General features: G+C 36.8%; 1 long non-coding RNA gene across 1 annotated transcript in view; it reads left to right on the forward strand.

Moving 5' to 3' along the window:
• LOC145683180 (uncharacterized) overlaps positions 1 to 20,041 on the forward strand; it is a 68,340-nt gene extending 48,299 nt beyond the window's left edge. The window contains exon 3 of the long non-coding RNA XR_014130969.1: positions 19,939 to 20,041. This is a non-coding gene — a long non-coding RNA (uncharacterized LOC145683180). The remainder of the gene's footprint in view (positions 1 to 19,938) is intronic.
• The last annotated feature ends 935 nt before the right edge of the window (positions 20,042 to 20,976 follow it).

Consider the following 20,976-nt stretch of genomic DNA (forward strand, 5'->3'; position numbering starts at 1 on the left):
ACTTTTTCTTATGTCAATCGTTTGATCAGGTATGATCAACAATTTTTAACGTTTGATCAGCTTTACTAACAGAAATATAAGCGATATTTAGTAGGGGGGGCTAACTACACGCTAGCCCCCCCTCACGTCAGATTCGAAATTTTTTGATGTCAATCGTTTGATCATCGTTTGATCAGGTTTGATCAACAATTTTCAACGTTTGATCAACTTTAGTAACAGAGATATAAGGGTTCCAAAATGGGGGGCCAGCCCCCCCTTCACCTCCGATTCGACTTTTTCTTATGTCAATCGTTTGATCATCGTTTGATCAGGTATGATCAACAATTTTTAACGTTTGATCAGCTTTACTAACAGAAATATAAGCGATATTTAGTAGGGGGGGCTAACTACACGCTAGCCCCCCCTCACGTCAGATTCGAAATTTGTTGATGTCAATCGTTTGATCATCGTTTGATCAGGTTTGATCAACAATTTTCAACGTTTGATCAATTTTAATAACAGAGATATAAGGGTTCCAAAATGGGGGGGCCAGCCCCCCCTTCACCTCCGATTCGACTTTTTCTTATGTCAATCGTTTGATCACCGTTTGATCAGGTATGATCAACAATTTTTAACGTTTGATCAGCTTTAATAACAGAAATATAAGCAATATTTATTAGGGGGAAATCGGCAAATCACGCATTAAACATGTTCATAATTTTGTACACATTTTGTACATCTTTTAAAAACATTTGTACACCCATGTGTTTCCACAAATTTGCGATCAAAATTCCGCACTCCAACTTGACGTTCGAGTGCGGAATCACCAGATTCGAGATTTAGGTAGCTAAAAATAATATGCGAATTTCGTACAATTTTGTACACCTTTAAAATAATTTTGTACACTTCTGTGTTTCGAGAAAATTACCGTCAGGGTTTCTAACTCAACGATCACGTTGGAGTACGGAGTGTTCATATGAAAGACTTAAGTAGACAAAAATAATCTACGAATTTTGTATACTTTTTTACACCTTTTAAAAAAATTGTATACCCCTGTATTTCGAAGAAAATGTCCTTAAAGTTGTGGTTTCTGTGATAGTGTTCCAGATTCAATTACAATGTTAAAGCATTCATCGACTCATGCGGAATTATTGCATTCTACAAGTGTAAATTTGTATTTATTATTATTATTTTAATGAAGATAAAAGAAAACCGGTTCTACTGTAGATGTTTATATTTCTGACACACTGCTGATCTTTGTTTCATCCACCTGGGTCAAAGTGACTAGCATAAAAAAGGGTGTGAGGAACCCCCTGCTTGGGTGCCATGATAGTGAGAACGGCTTGCATTGTTTTTTATCTCTTCCAGGGGTGTAGCCACGGGGGGCTCCCAACGGGGCCAGCCCCCCAAATGACTTCCTTCCCCCCCAAACGACAGCTTTAATGCTTATATATAAATAATAATTTTCTGTTTCTCTTCATCAGATTTCCTTCAAACTTGGCACTTATATATAAGACCGAAAATAAATCGACACGTTTTTTTGTTTCTTTCGGGAAATAGGTTGAAGGGGGCAAAGGACCCCATTTCAAAAAAGGGTTCCCCTGATTAAAAGGACCACTTTAAAGAAACTAAACTCTGCCCATGCAAAGATGACTTCAAAGTAGGGAATACCGGTATTGTCGTTTTTGCGAGAAAAGGGTTATAGGGCCAATGCCCAATTCGAAATGACAAAGGACCCCGCACAATCCTTACGAAAATCGGATTTTCGTGGAACTGCTTGAAACTGTGATATGTTGTAGATATGATATTTCTGAGAAAAAGTCTCAATGGACACAACCACAAATCACTGACCCTTTGGCCACTACAGGGCCACTTTTTTTAAAACAGCCTATGATAACGACATTCTGGATTTCGGTAAAAATGACTAAAACCGTGATATGCTGTAGATATTGTGATCCTGAGAATAAGTCTTAACGAATATAACCACAAATCACTGATCGTTTGACCACTGCAGGGCCATGTTTTTAAAAGCAGCCGAATATCCTGATATTGTGGATTTCGACCAAAATGACTGAAACTCTGATATGTTGTAAATGTTGTGATCCAGAGAAAATGTCTCAATAAGCACAGTCAGCAATAACTGACCGTTTGGCCACTACAGGACCACTTTTTTGAAAACAGCAGAAGGTAACGTTATTCTGGATTTCGGTGGAATTGCTTGAAACCTTGATATGTTGTAGATATTGTGATCCAGAGAAAAGTCTCAACGTACGCACCCACCAAACAATCACGATGATGAGATCTTCAACATATCTTAGTCTTACTCAATCTTACTGAAATCCAGAACATCGTTGTACTCAGCTGTTTTCAAGAAAGTAGCCCTGTAGTGAACAAACGATTAGTGATTTGTGGTTGTGTCCATTGAGACTTTTTCTCAGGATGACAATATCTACAACATATCACGGTTTCTGTCATTTTGACCGAAATCCAGAACATCACTATTTTCGGCTCGGCTGCTTTCAAAAAAGTGTCCTCGTAGTGGTCAAACGGTCAGTGATTAGTGGTTGTGTCCATTAAAACCTTTTCTCAGGATCACAATATCTATAACATAACACAGTTTTAGTCATTTTCACCGAAATCCACAATATCAATATTTTCGGTTGCTTTCAAAACAGTGGTCTCGTAGGAGCCAAATGGTCAGTGAGTGGTAGTTGTGCCCGTGAAGACTTTTCCTCAGGGTCATAATATCTACAACATATCACGGTTACAAGCAATTCCACCTAAATTCAGAATACCGTTACCTTCTTTTTCCAAAAAGGCGACCCTGTAGCAACCAGTCAGTTATTGGTGGTTGTGCTTCTTGGCTTGTTGAGACTTTTTCTCAGGATCACAACATCTAAAACATATCACAGTTTCAGTCATTTTCATCGAAATCCACAATACCACTATCTTCGGCTGCTTTCAAAAAAGTGACCCTGAGTGGCCAAACGATCAATGATTGGTGGTTATGCCCATTAAGATTTTTCTCAGGATCACAATATCCACAACACATCACGGCTTTAGTCACTTTACCAAAATTCAGAATGTGGTTATATTCGGCTGTTGTCAAAAAAGTGGCCCTGTAGTGGCCAAACAGTCAGTGATTTGTGGTTGTGCCTATTGAGACGTTTTCTTAGGAATATAACATCTAGAACATATCACGGTTTCAAGCAATTCCACGGAAATCTAAATTCCTAAGGGTTGTGTCCTTTATCATTTCGAAGGGGGCCATTGAACTCTATAACTCTATTCTCGCAAAAACGACAAAACACGTATTTCCTATTTTTAAGTCATCTTTCCATCAGCAGAGTTTCCTTCCTTTAATGTGGCCCTTTTAACCAAGGAGGCCCTTTTTGAAAAGGGGCCCTTTGGCCTCCTTAACTTATTTCCCGAAAGACACAAAAAAAGTGTCTATTTATTTTCGGTCTAGTATGTGCCAAGTTTGAAGAAAATCCGATGGCGAGAAAACCTTCTGAAGCTATCTCCTTTACACTCTCACTTTTTGGACTTGACGAGTTTTTGCCCCTAAGTCTTCAATTTACTGCGATTCATATTTGACAGTTTGAAGTCAAATGTTTTAACAAGGTACTTCAAATACTACCATTAAACAACGGTACTAAACTAATTAGAAACGATATTATATATTTTTATATGTAACTAATGTTTTTTAATTTTTTTATCAGATGGAAAATTTAGTGGAAAATAACGTTTTTTTTTTCAGTTTTTCAGTTCGGATTTCATTCGCTCTTTTTAATGCTACTTGATGTGTAACAGGATATATAGCTGTTAATAAAATAATTATGTTTTTTAGTGACGAATAATAAATAAATATTTTTGTCAGGAAATCTTAAAGAAATTAAGTGCAATTCCAAAGATCAGTCTTATGTATAAAGGTAGCCAAGAATGTTCTGTCCCTTTTTGTGGAGGTATGTGATCCATTGGCCCTCACACCGTGAGTTGAATGCGAATGGAGATAAGGCGAAGGTCAGTTGTTGGTGTGGGTATATCCAACATACTACCTGGTTGTGACAGTTCAGTTATTCCGTGAACTTGTGTAAGGACAGAGGGAATATGGGACCTCCACAGAATCATAAGGGCGTGTATGCTGTACGAGTTCAAACTGGGGTCAAATGACGCTGCAGTGAAGTAGAAGATATGCCAGGTCTTTTGTGAGGGTGTCGTGAGTACGCGGATAGTGCAGTGGTAGTTTAACAAGTTTAAGGACGGTGACGAAACACTCGAAGACGCATCACATGCTGGAAGACCAACACATGTACAAAATGAAGATCTCCAAACAGCAATTTAGGCTAACAGTGCCAGACGTGTGAGGAACTGGGACTACAATTCTATATAATTGAAGAAATCTTTCGGCAGCACCTCCATCAACTGTGGAAACACTACAAGTTGGGTCGATGGATCCCACATGATTAAACTCCGGGCCAGAAGGCAACGCGAACAGACACCTGTGTTTCTTTGTCGTCTCGTCTGAGGAAGGAGCCATTTCTGAACAGGGTGTTGACATGTGATGATAAGTGGGACCTGTACGAAACTCCACGGTGCCGCCTTCATTAGTTAGCATCCATGAACCAGTTTCAAAACAGTCGAAAGAAGCACTGCACCAGAGAAAGTTCTCGTGTGTGTTGGGTGGAGTGCTCGCTGCATCGTGCATCTTAAACTGCTACCAGTTGGTCAGAGCATCAATGCAACTGTGTACTGTCAGCAGTTGAGCCGTGTCCAAGGAAAACTCAAAGATGTGGAGCCAGCAGTTCTGAATCACAAGGGGGCCCTCCTGTTACAGGATAACGCTAAGCCCCACGTGGCAAGGATGACCCGGGACACCATTCTACGCTTTGAATGGGAAACACTATTGCATCGGCTATACTCCCCGGACATTGCACCGTACGATTATCACCTGTTGCATCCCTTGGACAGTCACCTTAGAGGATGCCAGTTCAAATCCCTAGTAGAGATACAAAATTCACTTGATATCTTCTTAGCTTCACGCTCCACGAAGTTCTACCGCGATGGAATCCATGGTCTCCCAGAACGTTGGCAGAAGATCGTCGATGCTAATGGGGACTACCTTTAATCTTCCAGGTAGTCTTAGCCAGAGGTAATACATCGATGTTCGAAGGTGTTGGGTGAAAAAGCGATATAACTTTCTTGGTAACCTTTATAGATAGGTTGTGTGTCCAAGGGCTTAAATTCAAATAGTTATACACAAAGGTATAATGTTTGGTCCGGTTCAGTAGTTCTTGATGAAACATAATAAAAACTACCTGGAACATAATTTATGGAGAAAAAGCAATAATAATAATAATAATAATAATAATAATAATAATAATAATAATAATAATAATAATAATAATAATAATAATAATAATAATAATAATAATAATAAGCTAAATACCTGTGTTTTTACTTTTCCGGAAGGAAACAAAAATTTTCCGATTTTTCAGGTCTCAAAAAACACTAACTTCAACACATGTTTTTTTTTTTTTTTGTTTGTTTGTTTTATACATTGTAGCTGGCCCCTCTTCAAAAACGAAGGGCCCCTCCTACTTAAACCTGCTGGCTACACCCCTGATCTCTTCAAAAAAGTTACCTTACTTTTGCCTTCGAAAAATGTTAATCATATATACAGGTATTTTAAAAATAGCTTACACGGGAACCTGCGGCTGCTTTGTACGTCATGGCGATCACTGGTGTCCTTATCAAAGAAAATGCCGTCGGACGAACACCGTTACAAATAAATAACAATTAAATATATTTTAGTTCTTCCCAAGTAAGCTAAACAATGTCCTAGGTAGAGGAGAAAGTAAAATTGATAGCGGTGGCGGCTCGTAAGTGAAAGATATGATGGTTTGCACTTGCCACACTTAACATAGTGTATAAATTATAATACACTATATACCTATATATACTGGTAGAAGTACTCGGCTTAGCACGAGAAGAATAATGTTTATGTAAAATCTTTAAAAGTACAAAATGCATAAAAATATATACCTCTGAATAACGCCTTCGGCATTGCTTTTGTATTACAGTAGTGCAATCTGATATAAATTACATACATCAATATGAAAGTTAAGTTTTGAAATAAAATAGCAAAGATAATAACATGTATTTTCGTTAACATATAATTTCCAATGTTTGTAGAAACTTGCAAACATAATTATTAACAGATACTAAGAAAGGTGTAAGTTTCATCAAGGTGAGGGCACCGAAGGGGGGGGGGGGAGCAAGCGACGTCGAAATATTTGTCGCCTAAGGTCTCGAAATGTCTACGTCCTTGGACACACAAGTATCTAAACGTTTAAAGTTTGTTAGCAGTCCACACAAGGAAATTATACAGAAATAAGTAAGAAGTAAGCAAGAGTAGATGTACAGTCAGAAACAATATTAAGTATAGGTTGGACCTATTGTTTCTTATACCTCTACCTTTACTTATTATTGTTTCCGACTGTACACGAAAGAGCACAATACGATACTTACCGTAAATTGATGCATGAAGATGCTTCAGCTGTTATTTGATGTTGCTGATTCAGGAGTTTCTTCACTACTCCATGGTCCAAGAGAGTTAAAAAAAAAAAAAAAAAAAAAAAAAAACTTTTCATGTTAGTTTTACATACCTATCTTGACTCCCTTTGTCTCATTATTGTGAAACAACGAACAACGCGCTATTTGAATCACGTGAAACGAAAAGAAGAGAATTTATACTCTCCATCTTTCTGCACTCATTTTCCTTCAGGGAAGAGATTTTTATTGGTCCATCATCTTAGCATACAGAATTACGATTTACTTTAATTTTCTGCATAGGTAGATACATTGGCAAAACTCCGGGGGGATGAGTCCCCTCCAATCTTAGAACTGAGGCGGACTGTTCCCCCAATAATTCGATTTGAAATGTGTTTCGGGGAAAATATGATTATTTGTGTCCGATTACCACAAAGGAAAGTGAGAAGAAATTTAAGTCCTCTCAGAATAGCCTCAAATCTGTCCCTGCAGGTCTCCCAATGTTGAAGACAATTAGCGATGCCTGACAAAATTCGAGTAAAGACACGGCTCTTCCAATAGAAAAATATACGTTTTTCGAGTCGAGACATCACTTTGACAGAACATTTTCGAGACGAGACAGCCACAAATCTTGTCTCGTACGCATCCCTAAAGACAATTCTAGTTTTCTGATACTCCACAGCATTGTTTTTCAACTTCATAAACATTTTAAACATCTTAAAAAAATTGCTAACGGTCTTATCCGTCACTCCCCCCCCCCCTATGTTGAATACAGATTTGCGTCGCTGGGTAAATAACCGAATGTTTCCCCTGGTAGGTGGCAATTTATCATTGTTTCTTTCTCAAACTTATCTCACTTTTATAGCTCTGTTAGTAAAGTTGATCAAACGTTAAAAATTGTTGATCATACCTGATCAAACGATGATCAAACGATTGACATAAGAAAAAGTCGAATCGGAGGTGAAGGGGGGCTGGCCCCCATTTTGGAACCCTTATATCTGTTACTAAAGTTGATCAAACATTGAAAATTGTTGATCAAACCTGATCAAACGATGATCAAACGATTGACATCAAAAAATTTCGAATCTGACGTGAAGGGGGGGGCTAGCGTGTAGTTAGCCCCCCTACTAAATATCGCTTATATTTCTGTTATTAAAGCTGATCAAACGTTAAAAATTGTTGATCATACCTGACCAAACGATGATCAAACGATTGACATAAGAAAAAGTCGAATCGGAGGTGAAGGGGGGCTGGCCCCCCATTTTGGAACCCTTATATCTCTGTTACTAAAGTTGATCAAACGTTGAAAATTGTTGATCAAACCTGATCAAACGATGATCAAACGATTGACATAAGAAAAAGTCGAATCGGAGGTGAAGGGGGGCTGGCCCCCCATTTTGGAACCCTTATATCTCTGTTACTAAAGTTGATCAAACGTTGAAAATTGTTGATCAAATCTGATCAAACGATGATCAAACAATTGACATAAGAAAAAGTCGAATCGGAGGTGAAGGGGGGCTGGCCCCCATTTTGGAACCCTTATATCTCTGTTACTAAAGTTGATCAAACGTTGAAAATTGTTGATCAAACCTGATCAAACGATGATCAAACGATTGACATCAAAAAATTTCGAATCTGACGTGAGGGGGGGCTAGCGTGTAGTTAGCCCCCCCTACTAAATATCGCTTATATTTCTGTTAGTAAAGCTGATCAAACGTTAAAAATTGTTGATCATACCTGATCAAACGATGATCAAACGATTGACATAAGAAAAAGTCGAATCGGAGGTGAAGGGGGGCTGGCCCCCATTTTGGAACCCTTATATCTCTGTTACTAAAGTTGATCAAACATTGAAAATTGTTGATCAAACCTGATCAAACGATTGACATCAAAAAATTTCGAATCTGACGTGAAGGGGGGGGCTAGCGTGTAGTTAGCCCCCCTACTAAATATCGCTTATATTTCTGTTATTAAAGCTGATCAAACGTTAAAAATTGTTGATCATACCTGACCAAACGATGATCAAACGATTGACATAAGAAAAAGTCGAATCGGAGGTGAAGGGGGGCTGGCCCCCCATTTTGGAACCCTTATATCTCTGTTACTAAAGTTGATCAAACGTTGAAAATTGTTGATCAAACCTGATCAAACGATGATCAAACGATTGACATAAGAAAAAGTCGAATCGGAGGTGAAGGGGGGGGCTGGCCCCCCATTTTGGAACCCTTATATCTCTGTTACTAAAGTTGATCAAACGTTGAAAATTGTTGATCAAACCTGATCAAACGATGATCAAACGATTGACATCAAAAAATTTCGAATCTGACGTGAGGGGGGACTAGCGTGTAGTTAGCCCCCCCTACTAAATATCGCTTATATTTCTGTTAGTAAAGCTGATCAAACGTTAAAAATTGTTGATCATACCTGATCAAACGATGATCAAACGATTGACATAAGAAAAAGTCGAATCGGAGGTGAAGGGGGGGGCTGGCCCCCCATTTTGGAACCCTTATATCTCTGTTACTAAAGTTGATCAAACGTTGAAAATTGTTGATCAAACCTGATCAAACGATCAAACGATTGACATCAAAAAATTTCGAATCTGACGTGAGGCGGGGCTAGCGTGTAGTTAGCCCCCCCTACTAAATATCGCTTATATTTCTGTTAGTAAAGCTGATCAAACGTTAAAAATTGTTGATCATACCTGATCAAACGATGATCAAACGATTGACATAAGAAAAAGTCGAATCGGAGGTGAAGGGGGGGCTGGCCCCCCATTTTGGAACCCTTATATCTCTGTTACTAAAGTTGATCAAACGTTGAAAATTGTTGATCAAACCTGATCAAACGATGATCAAACGATTGACATCAAAAAATTTCGAATCTGACGTGAGGGGGGGCTAGCGTGTAGTTAGCCCCCCCTACTAAATATCGCTTATATTTCTGTTAGTAAAGCTGATCAAACGTTAAAAATTGTTGATCATACCTGATCAAACGATGATCAAACGATTGACATAAGAAAAAGTCGAATCGGAGGTGAAGGGGGGGCTGGCCCCCCATTTTGGAACCCTTATATCTCTGTTACTAAAGTTGATCAAACGTTGAAAATTGTTGATCAAACCTGATCAAACGATGATCAAACGATTGACATCAACAAATTTCGAATCTGACGTGAGGGGGGGCTAGCGTGTAGTTAGCCCCCCCTACTAAATATCGCTTATATTTCTGTTAGTAAAGCTGATCAAACGTTAAAAATTGTTGATCAAACCTGATCAAACGATGATCAAACGATTGACATCAAAAAATTTCGAATCTGACGTGAGGGGGGGCTAGCGTGTAGTTAGCCCCCCCTACTAAATATCGCTTATATTTCTGTTAGTAAAGCTGATCAAACGTTAAAAATTGTTGATCAAACCTGATCAAACGATGATCAAACGATTGACATAAGAAAAAGTCGAATCGGAGGTGAAGGGGGGGCTGGCCCCCCATTTTGGAACCCTTATATCTCTGTTACTAAAGTTGATCAAACGTTGAAAATTGTTGATCAAACCTGATCAAACGATGATCAAACGATTGACATCAAAAAATTTCGAATCTGACGTGAAGGGGGGGCTAGCGTGTAGTTAGCCCCCCCTACTAAATATCGCTTATATTTCTGTTAGTAAAGCTGATCAAACGTTAAAAATTGTTGATCATACCTGATCAAACGATGATCAAACGATTGACATAAAAATAATTTTAAATTTAGCATGAGGGGGGGCTAACTGCACGCAGGTTTTTCTTGATGTATATCTTAAATGTTACCTAGAGTGTATATATATATATATATATATATATATATATATATATATATATATATATATATATATATATATATATATATATATAAAATAACGATTTTTTATAATAGTATATAATATTCTTTGACTTGATTTAGTAGGATGCATGTTAAATACTTATTGTATTTACCCAATGACGACATCTCTTTATTCATCTGTGTACGTTTCGGCAAATGATAATACTCTCTTGACACAGGTTCATCAGAAAACTACTATTGCTGGACGAAGTTTGGATGTAGGAATAGGTGATCAACGGTGACGTAGTTCAAGCAATAGTACTATATATACTCGAATCTAAGACGCATCCCCATTTCTGAACTTCAAAAGTTTTGTCACTTTCTTGTAGTCAGTTCTAAGACGCATCCTGGATATTCAATTGAAGCAACTCAGAATTTGACAGTAGAAATTAAATCGTATGGGTTTGTGATAAAGTGCATCGTAGATTCGAGTATATATGGTAGTTTTCAGAAAGGACCTGTGCTGAGGATGGTAATAACCATTGGCCAAAACATACACAATTTTTGTGTAAGTACAGTTTTGTAAATAATAATAATAAACTTGGACAGTAGTTTATTGATAGTAGTTATTTCGTAAGAGTGGTAAACTTTCGTTGGATGAAAATAATACGAATATTTCTTGCTGCAGACATGAATTTAAGTATTTTCTTGTATTAAAGTATCTATACATAGTTTGCCTTAGACGAGAAGTGGCTAACTTTTTAGGTTTAAGGGCTAATTTTCATTTTAAAAATTACTGCCGGTCTACTTATATAGCCTGCTAGAGTGAACTAACAGTGGTCAGTGCAGACGATATATGACAGACCACTGCGGCTGTCTCTCACGAGCTAGACGAATTGGTAAACAGCTCACTCAGCTTGCAGCACTGTTGGTTGGAGTTCAGCGTCATCTTTCAGCACTAGGCTATATCAGACCTGCACTACAATTTAAGGTGGAATCCGAATCGCTGTAATCTGTTCAAATATCAAGATTCCAACCAAGAATCGAACCCAGGACGGCGCACCAAAGATGCCCGCGCTAGTTGTCAAACCAGCGTGGAGGTCTTTTAGTACACTGAAGCGCCCAAACTGGAGCACAGAAATTCTGATACTCTCGTATTACCGGTTGGAATTGTAAACATATTCAAAAAAGTTGCGGCGACACTGAATGGAACCCGCGAAATATTCTTGTTACCCATAAATATATTAAAATATGATAGACAATAACGCTCTATTTAAATTCTGTTATAAATCAGTGTAGCTAATAGTTGGTAAGTGATGTTGCGTGATGATGCTTCCGGTCCTTTTTTTTATATATATATATACAAATAATAGAAGTTATTAGACATTCTTGAATATTATTTATACTTAATTTATTTTTGTATTATGTAATGAGAAAGTCTTACCTTTTTATTGTGCGACATCGCTTTTAAGCACTTCATATAATCAAATATTCATTTGTTCTTTGGACGGTGTATTCTTGCTCAGCGTTCCAGAACAATTTTGTTATTTATGGTAAATCCACTTTTGCATTGTGATCTTTTTATTATAAATATTTGGTTTACATTTCATGCTTCGCGTGTGACGTTCTTTCTTTTATTGTTTCAAATATTTTTGTTGTGATGAGGGCACTTCATATTCAGTTTTATTAGTCGTATGTGCGTGATGCACGGCTGCACATGTGCTACAATCCAATGCGTCTTAACAGTGAATTGGATTGTATTGTTTTAATTAACTATACTGGTCCTAAAGTCGAATTAATGTTGATATTAATAATTTTATGTGATTTTAATATCTAACTGTGCTAAACAGCAATATTTCATGAGGGAAAAATTTTAAAAGAAGTGAAAATTGGCTCAGCTTCTTTTCTAATGCAGAAATGTATTTTAGCGTATTAAAACCAGAAACTGGTGGAATTCGTAACAAACCTTGTCTTGCCACTCACATTGTTAAAATCTTATATTTGTACTCTTACAATTAAGCCAAATGGTATTCTTCGGTCATAATGAGATCTTTATTCTAAGCTTATTTACAAACATTTCGTACGTCTGGTTGCAAGAAGTTGATGACCAATTTCATAGATAAAACTTTGCAGTTCTTGCTGAATCTGGGGTATAAATAAATAATAATAATAATAATACAGTATAACCTCGTTAACACGAACTCGCTTAAACCGAACACTCGGTTAGGACGAACAAAATTTCGGTCCCGGCATCGCTGTACGTTATCTTATAGGAAGTTTTATCGGTTAGCACGAATTTCGTTTAGCACGAATTACGAACTAATTTTTAGTCCCTTGAGTCAGTAAAGGTTTTGATTTAACACGAACCTTCAATCCTTTGTTTTTGTTTTCAGATCATTTTTCTTATTTCAGATTTCCCTCCAGATTAGTTTTTGTCATACAGTATTTATACAGACGAAAATTGCCTTGTAAATAAGAGAAAAACCAGAAACAGGAATCTTTCCTCTGTTATGAGGTGTTGATTCTGTCCTCCGTCAAGCGCTGAACATGCAGGTGCTTGGCAGACGAGTTGACGACAGCTCGAGACAAAACATCTTCTCTCCCCTCTAACTCCAAACTGGTGACAGCAATCATAAATACCTTTCCGTTACTAGCGGTACTCACCCTGCTAACGAAGTTATCAATTTTATAACTTGACTTGGATTTTCTGCGTGGAAACTTTTTTTTTTTTTTTTTTTAATTTTCGAATATAGGATAATAAACTTACTGTAGTGTTTTCACTTTTCAGAGGATGGTACCGAGACCGAAACTAGCCTCGATCTCGATCTTAACTCGAATTTGAGACCGAAGAGTGCTTTTCGAAATCGAGACGAGATCGAAACTCTCAGTCTCGTCTCGATACAATTCTGTGGATGGTATCAAGACAGAGAATAATCTTGGTCTCGTCTCGAATTTGGAACTGAGACTACTCAGTCTCGTCTCGATACCATCTCTAGTGTTTTCTATGACAAACATAATATACTGTAGTGGTATGTATAGTCTGTATACTGTAGTGCGTATGTATGGAGAAAATGTATTCGAATAATAAAATTTGGGTCCCCGGTTAACACGAATTCTTTTAACACGAACTCCTGACTTTTCAGTCCCTTGGAATTCGTGTTAACGCGGGTTTACTGTAATAAAATCTACAACAATGAACACCGGGCTAAATGCTTATACCATTGTATTGCCTCTCGAAGTGAGAAATCAGCTTGATTGCACTGAATGTTGAACAGTGTTTTTATTATGTATTTGAGCTAATTTTGCTTTCAGGTGGAGGAGATTAGTTTTCCATACCGGTAGAAGCTCATGTGAGGATCTCACATTAAAAATTAAATGAAATGAAGTCTTTTTATGTTCCACAATTAGTCGTATATGCGTGGCTAATTGTTTATTTACTTTACATTATGTCCTATAGGTTAAAAGAAATGGATAATTAATTAAAGGAATGGTTGTGAAAGGATTGGTAGAATGAGAATGCGGGAGGAAACGGGAATAGCGTGAGAAAATCTATGGACGCTATATTGTTTAGCACAAACTCTCATGACTTACAAGGAAACATCATGTATTGATAGTAGCATTGCCCAATTAAACAATGTGCAATCGATAGAGGAGTGAAGAAAAGTGAGAAATCCAAAGTTTTACGGGCCGACACTCAGAAACACAGGAGATAGAGGAAAGAAGAATCTAAAATCTTGTGAAGATAGCAATACAAAAGATACAATGACACAGAAAGAATTTCAAAATGATTAAAGTAATCAAAATGACATTTACACAACAATATAGTAAGCAATCATTGTACCCATAGACATGCTCAATAACATCATATGTAATGCAGAACACAAATTATAATATCTAGCAAATCTAATTATGATTAGAACATACCTGTGAAGTCATGATGTACAGTGTTGCCGACATTTAAAGATAGGCCTATATGAATCTCGGATGTAGAAGAATACATACATTACCAACACACTGCGGAGCGCTTTATCAACAGTAATAGTGAAAAATTGACTACAAATAATGTGTGAGGTGATACAATATTACATGCATCAGAAAAGTGAGCTTGCTAATCAATTGTCAATCCAAGAGCATGCATTATTTCGATTTTGTGTGTTGTGTTTGATACTATTCTGATTTTCCACTTGGCCAAACCTGCTTCGACACTGTGCTTTTCGTGCCCTTATTTTCGTGCTTCAGTGATTATATTCTTGTTTATGGCCTCATATTTTGGTTTTAATTAGTTTGAATCGTGCACTATATGTTCTCTTCTACATCCGAGATTCATGTAGGAATTCATATAGCCTATCTTCAAACGTTGGCAACACTGTACATCATGACTTCACAAGTATGGTTCTACTCATAATTAGATTTTTTACATATTATAATTTGTGTTCCGTGCCATTTAACAAAACTTCATTTTGTGCTCAGTTGGCAACACTGAATTGCATATGATGTTATTGAGCATGTTTGTGGGTACAATGATTGCGTACTATACTGTTGTGTAAATGTCATTTTGATTACTTTAATCATGTTGAAGTTCTTTCTGTGTCATTGTATCTTTTGTATTGCTATCTTCACAAGATCCTAGATCCTTCTTTCCTCCGTATCTCCTGTTTCTGGGTATCGGCCCGTAAACCTTCGGATTTCTCACTTTTCTTCACTCCTCTATCGATTGCACATTGTTTGATTGGGCAACGCTACTATCAATATAAAATGTTCCCTTATTAGAAACGTTAAGTTATAGGTACATGTGTGTTTGCTTGAGCTTGAGGCTTAAAAGAAACATCAAGACTAAGTAATTGTCAGTTACTGATAAGGAAATTTAATATGGAACAAAGTGCAGATTTGTATTTTACGTACAGAATTCTTTCATGTACTAAAATTACCTACCAGTTCGTAGTAAGAACCTGAAATATGAGCGAAAAACAAAAGCCAGGATAAAGTATGAGAGAAGCGCGTTGAGGAAAAAGTATTGTAATATTTTAATTGTTATTGAAATAATGATTTCGGTAGGAGATAGAATGATTAGGTGTATACGATTAGCAGATGATATGGCGCTTGTTGTGGAATGTGAAAAGAAAAAGTAATTATTCGCAATATTTTATATGGGATAGAAATAGTTAGGAAGGTAAAACTCATGGTGATTGTGACGAACCTGTCGCTATTAGCTGTAGAAGTAACGAAGGGGAAGAGTCAAACGGATGACTAGTAGACTTGGATAGTATTGTGACAACATGAAGTGCGAGTGTGAAATAAAAGCAAAGATAGGAATGACGAAAGGAGTATTTCAAAAAATGGAGAGTTATTCTATGGGTCCTTGAATAAAAAAAGAAAGAAAATAAAATGTTTCATGTGTAGTTTTGTACTCTAATGGGCAGAAATATGAGTATGGAGAAAAATATAGACGAACGTAAATTGTTAAAAATAACAAAGGAAAAAAAATTAGAAAGAAAAACTGTTAGAACATTGGCTGAGAAAGAAGTGTATCATGAGGAACGTGTCAAAGTATGGTGACATGAGGAGAGGCTACAGTTGGACTGCATTAAAGTTGAAAATTTGTACGTCAAAACGAACATAGTAGCTGAAGACCTTGCTGTATGGAAACTTATTAGTTTGCAAGTGACCTACCAATAATGGTATAATACCTATGACGGTAATGATCAAATAAAGTTGCAAAGAAGACTTGAAGAAACTAATTGAGTGCACTATTAAAAAAAGAAAAAAAAACGTGGTAGACGGTATACTGAAAGAAAAAAAATATGGAAAGTTAGATAACGATTATATTGCATAAACTATACAACGGCAAATAATTCCTATATTAAGAGGGAGGATTAGCCCAGATCCGTATGCTTGGAAGCTTCTGTGGCAAGTAAAAATCCAATTATAGCAGAGTACTGATTACGTCTATGTATGTGGTGATACTGCAGATTAGACTTGCACGTACGAGTGACAAGAATCTGGAGTAGCTTGATTATCTAAAAATATTTCCTTTGGCGAATAACTAGCTTTACCATAATTTTAACTCAAGTCAGTATATATTTGTACCAGAGAATATTTGCTTCGACGTTAATTCGATTAAAAATTTGTAATTTCTGGTGTTGAATTAAGCTTTCCGTTTCTTTCTAAACTTCGTAGTGTAGCGCACTGCTGATTTACATAAGTTCTAAAAGAAGTGTATTACTATAAAGGTGGACGGTTGTGCTTGGTAGGAAGATTAACTATTGAATAAGGCAAAATTCTACTTAAGCAATGCCTATTTTGTTCTTTGTCATATTAAATTATTATATAGGATCGTGTGTCATGTCCTTGGTCGAGGTTGTCACTGACAGTTAAGTAGGCACCGCTGTATGTTAATGGAACTGGTTTTTCGTTTTTATTAACTTGAATTTCCGAATCGGGATTTTGCATTTTAAACTGGTTTCGGTAAATACAAGATGGCATTGACATAGAACGATATCGAAAATTGTGCTCATTGTACGTATTGATGATAGGTATGTTTTAACATTTACAATTACGTGCGGATTGCGTAATGTATAATGTTCACAGTTGTAAAAAGTAGTATTGAAATTGAGTGAAAATGCGTGTTTGTGTTTTAGGCAAGGTTAGGATGCTTATACAGTCCGCAGTAAAAAACCTGCGACACGAGCATGTAAGTTTATTGTGAGACTACGTCTAACACCCCAGGGAATCGACATAACGTCTAAGTGGTACGAGTCAGGCCAGGAGAAACCTCGGTTTCCTCCCCTGCACACTTATTTTGGAGCAAAAAACTTCGTCGTTTCGCAATAAACTTACATGCTCATGTTGCAGGTTTTTTGCTGCGGACTGTACAGTCAGCGACAGAAGTTCTTTCCATGTGGTAAAATTTATTTTGGGAATAACGGTGGATACACAGTTCCACCAAGTTTCAAGGCTTTAACGTGCAGAAATTACATTCTTTTTAATTTACCGAAAACTTAACCTTCCATTCTGAACTTACGTACGAAACAAATTTCATCAAACGGAAAGAACTTTGTCGCTGACTGTCCAGTAGGTAGGAAAAATGGATACTCGTATACACACATTTGCTTGAACACCCTTTTGAGTGAATGGCAATACCAGTATCGTTTGTTGTAACTGGGAGAAAACTGTCATTTGTATTACAATATATACCCAAATACTTACCTCCACTTCCACGTTATTCATGAAAGAAAATTTATAGGCAGATTAACACGAAGATGTTCGAATAATTTTTACAGTACTAGTGCACATTACCTAGCATATTATTCAAAACAGTATCGTTTGTTGTAACTGGGAGAAAACTGTCATTTGTATTACAATATATACCCAAATACTTACCTCCACTTCCACGTTATTCATGAAAGAAAATTTATAGGCAGATTAACACGAAGATGTTCGAATAATTTTTACAGTACTAGTGCACATTACCTAGCATATTATTCAAAACAGCCTGGAAACAGAATTGAACGTATTTTACAAAACGTATAAATTTGTATAAATTTAACTTTTGGCGAATATATTGTTCTGAGCTAATGTCGCAATCAGATTCTAGTTAGTTTCAACTATGCACCTAATAAATGGAAGTTCATAGTACTTTGGGGCTCATTCCGTAACAGTTTGCGTTAACGCAACGCAGAATTGCGATATTAGGCATAGCAGTTACAATTTATTTTTAATGTTTTGGGCTGCGTTACGCCCTGCAATTTTTTTGTGCTGAGACCGTTACTGAATGAACCCCTTATGTTTGAGTAGTTCCTTATCTCTTGAGCATGCGTTCCCTTCCATTTTATAGTTTTATTAGTTATTTCATCTTCATTCTTTGCATTAGTTTTCAGCTTTTAAGTGGCTTTACTAGTTTATAAAGAGAATTCATTCGAGGCAAGAATTGAAAAGTAGTTACAAGGGAAACCAGACTCCCAAGTAGGGGAACTTAGTGGTAATGCGCCTGCCTCTGGTGCATAAGGTACCTGGTTCGATCCCTGGTCAAGCAAGTTTAGTGAACAGCATCATGCTCATGGGTTTTCTTTATGTATTTTCGGTTCTTCCCACTTCTTCATTCCACCAGTTAAAGGGCTTAATTGTGGGACGTTAAACTGAAATATTTAATTTCATTTCAGACTCAAGTATATGTAAGTACGAATTAAGCACAGATTTTGATATCAACATGTAAAGTAATATTTTGCGAATTCATTTCCAATGTCCAGAAAACGGAAATACTAATACATGAACAAAGAGGAAAGTACAGTTACTGAAAAAGAATAGTATTTGAAAAGTGCTGGTAGTTTCGATTTTACAAAAAATGCTATTTGGTCCTCCACCAATATCATACTTTTGACATTAAGAATTACCACTTTTAATGGTGTCTATCAAAGATTTCCAGCATGAAATCATGTACGATATTTTGTTTGTCTCGAGTATACCGTTTGCATAACTTTGTCAGTCTTCCATCGAATGAGTACAGTTATTGACAAATCAGTAGGTGTAAGTTCTGTTGTCGAATCTCAAGTTTATATCGTGTGACAATTTGAGATTCGAAACTCATTCAGTAAAATTATAAATTCCCCATCAAGGTAAAGAGAACATTAATTCGGATGACGATTTAGCAAAATTTTACTTAAATTTCAGCTCTAATACTTTTGAGCGGGATCGTACAGAGCTTATTTAAATCGAATCCATCGTTATTAGTAGCTTCTGAGAAAAATATTTGAACATGTAAATTTTAACACTTTCAGGATTCACTAAAAATTTGCTGTTATCAAAGTAATAATTGCGATGGGTGATAGCTTGAAGAAAATTTATGCTTCACTTACCAAGCTTGAAACCACAAACGTGAAATTACTCTTTCTGCTGTTTGAACGAAACATGTAATACTCTCTCAAATTAATCTTGACTCAGTATCATGGTAGTTGAGCAGCCAATTCTGGCAAGGCGGCTATATTAGGTGATGTATGATCAGCACAAGAACTCCCATCGTTACTAATTTTGCCTTTCTACGCCAGACTTGATTTAGACTTCCATAGCTTCACAGTATTGAGTGACAAAATTCTGTTCATCAACCAGAAATCAAGTCGGGGGTCCATGCTTTTGTCACAGGCAATAGGGAGTATTTGCATTCATGAACGCAACAAATACGTAGTTGTAGATTCTAATAGCGATCTGAATTGGAATTCCTTGTGGCTGATTTCCTGATTTCTATAATCCTATCAAACTAGTTAGAGATAGTGTAGTGATTGGCTGGCGCATGGATACTTCGTAATTATGCATTGAAGAAATGCATTCCCAAATTGTTGAAAACACCATTAAGAGAGGAAAATCTAATGTATTGCACCATGATATTTGTATCGATTGGGAGATACACATCTTAGTTGATTAGAACTATAGAATAAGCAAAACTGAACTAATTTATTTTCAACTTACTTAAAATTGAGATCGAAGCATCACATGCGTAGCTAAATTTAATATTGAAATTTGCCTATTGTATCGATACTGTATGAATTGTGTGTGAACGAGATTACCTTTTTATTTCAACTCGCAAAAGTGTAAAGGTAAGATGTATTGTACCTTTCCAGTACATGGCAGAAGCAGCATAGAAGAATGCCTGTTTTGGCTGCTGCGTCCCCATGGATGACAAGACGAGTGTATGTATATTTTGTATTTAAAAATCAAAAGTGATGTAATTTAAATATGTAATTTTGTTTGGGTTCGGGTTTGTTCAGTTCTGGCTGATGAAAGATTTCGCACAGTACTGCACCTAAGTTCCGTCTTTATCACGTATACCAGCTCTTATAATACATGCTATAAGTTTTTGCTGTTCTAAGCATTTGCTTGCATTTGGTGTTGGGGCTTGGTTTAGTAAATATTTTTTGGTAGGGCGGGGTGGGGGATATATATGCAACTATACAAATTTCTTTGTCCATGAAAATAACAGAATTGGTTATCTTAGTCATAGTAGTGGCAAACAGGAGCACTTCGGTGCTTAGTGTGCTAGCCTAACTCGTGTTCATGAGAACGTTGGAATAGGTAATATATGCTTCCTTGCAATTTGTTGTCCTCGTGTTCGATCCTAAGTTTTTCCTATCTTGAAAAGTAGTTCAACACCAGTGAGTGTTGGGTAGTAATTTGAAAATATTGGACGATGAACTATTCCAAATTGCAGTTAATATAATTGTTAGGTCCATTCATCCTAGTTCAAAGCGTACAAGTTCTTTTTCATTAATTTTAATTCATGGGTTTCTAAAACTTTAGGTAAGTCTTACTAGTATAGAGCAAATTCAGGATATGTGATTGCTTGTTCCCTTCATATATATATTTCAAGCACTTTGCTTTTTTTATGCTAATTTCAATTTTATTGTGCACCAGAATTTTTATTTTGCCTGTCGTTTTTCATACTGTGGTTTTAACGAAACCTTGCAGCCTCCAGTGCCGAAATGTTGCCGATTAATAAGAAATGAAGATGCAAAACTGAGGCGGAGATTAAAAATGAAATTACGAGGGCCGTTCGGAAAGTAAAGAACGATTGCGTATCCCGCCCGAAACCTACTTCCCACCATTGTGATCGACTGCGCGGCAGTTAGCTCCTTCCTCCACATCAGTTTGAGCCGAGTCTG

Source organism: Thermobia domestica, chromosome 4 (genome assembly GCF_964235325.1).
Source record: "Thermobia domestica chromosome 4, izTheDome1.hap1.1, whole genome shotgun sequence".
NCBI classification, from domain to species: domain Eukaryota; kingdom Metazoa; phylum Arthropoda; class Insecta; order Zygentoma; family Lepismatidae; genus Thermobia; species Thermobia domestica.